Genomic DNA, 1,574 nt, shown 5'->3' with positions numbered 1-1,574 from the left:
GAAGGGTGGAGGTTCAAACTCACCAGCCACTCCTCAGAAGAAAGGTTGGGCAATCCACTTCCATAGTGATACTGTCTCAGAAACCCAAGGAGAGGTTTCTATGAGTCGGATCCAATTCCACAGCAGTGGTTGTGTGAACCTGTTCATAGACCAAGAGATTGCCATTCAAATAGAACAAGGTGATCCTGAGTGATTTAAAATCAGGAATGGTTTCCATCGGGGTTGTATCCTTTCACCATACTTTTTCAATCTGTATGCTGAGTGAATAATCTGAGAAGCTGGATTATATGAAGAACAATGAGACATCAGGATAAAAGGAAAAATAATTAACTACCTCCACTATGAGATGATACAACTTTGCTTGCTGAAAATGAAGATGACTTGAAGTACTTACTGGTGAAATCAAAGACTACAGTCTTCAATATGGGTTACACCGCAATAGAATGAAAACAAAAATTCTCCTAACTAGACCAATAAGCAACATTGTTACAAATGGAGAAAAGACTGAAGCTGTCAGAAATTTCATTTTACTTGGATCCACAATCAACACCCATGGAAGCAGCTGTCAAAAATCAGATGTTGTATTACACTGGGAAAATGTGATGCAAAAGACATCTTTAAAGTGTTAAGAAGCAAAGATATAACTTTAAAGACTAAGGTCCCCCTAACCCAAACCATGGTATTTTTAGTCACCTCACATTTCATGTGAAAGTTGGATAATTAATAAGGAAGACAGAAGAAGAGTTGATAACTTTGAATTACGATGTTGGCAAAGAATACTGAAAATATCATGCACTATCAGAAAGATGAAGATATCTGCCCTGGAGGAAGTGCACCCAGAATGTTCCTTGGAAGTGAGAATGGCCATATTCGTCTCACCTACTTTGACTGTGTTGTCAGAAGGGATAATTCTCTGGGCCAGGATATCATGCTTAGTAAATAAGAGGGTCAGTGAAAAAGGAGAAGATTCTCAACAAGATGTATTGACACAGTGGATGCAAAAATGGGATCAAGTATAGCAATGACTGTGGGTATGGCACATGACCGGGTAGTGTTTCATTTTGTTGTACATAGGGTTGCTATGAGTTGGAGTCAACTCAATGGAACCTGACAACAACATGCAAAGTATGAAGGAGAACTGGTGATGCAGTTGTTAATCCCTCATATGCTAAGTGAAAAATTGGTAGTTCAAACCCACTAGCTGCTCTGCAGGAGAAAGATGCAGCAGTCAAGTTTTGTAAATATTATAGACTTGGAAATCCTATGGGGCAGTTTTACCTGTTCTATAGGGTCACGATGAGTTGGAATCTACTACCAGAAATGTTTTTGTTGTTTATGGTAAGTATGAGTCTGAATCAACTGGACTGCATGCAACAACAACATGGTAAGTCTCTGTGAAATCTTTGTGACAAATTCTGTAAAACACACTGCAAAAACAACAAGAAGGCCACATGTTCTGACCTCCTCTAACCCTACAAGGGGAAGGCAGGATTACCAGCAGTAACCCAAGGCCTATTACTGCAAGGCCAGATATGCTGCCTCCCTCCAGCCCTTTCACCAACCGTTCCTCCCAA

Source organism: Orycteropus afer, unplaced genomic scaffold (genome assembly GCF_000298275.1).
Source record: "Orycteropus afer afer isolate SDZICR_OR568_19922 unplaced genomic scaffold, OryAfe1.0 scaffold00629, whole genome shotgun sequence".
NCBI lineage: Eukaryota > Metazoa > Chordata > Mammalia > Tubulidentata > Orycteropodidae > Orycteropus > Orycteropus afer.
This window is presented reverse-complemented; position numbering follows the sequence as displayed.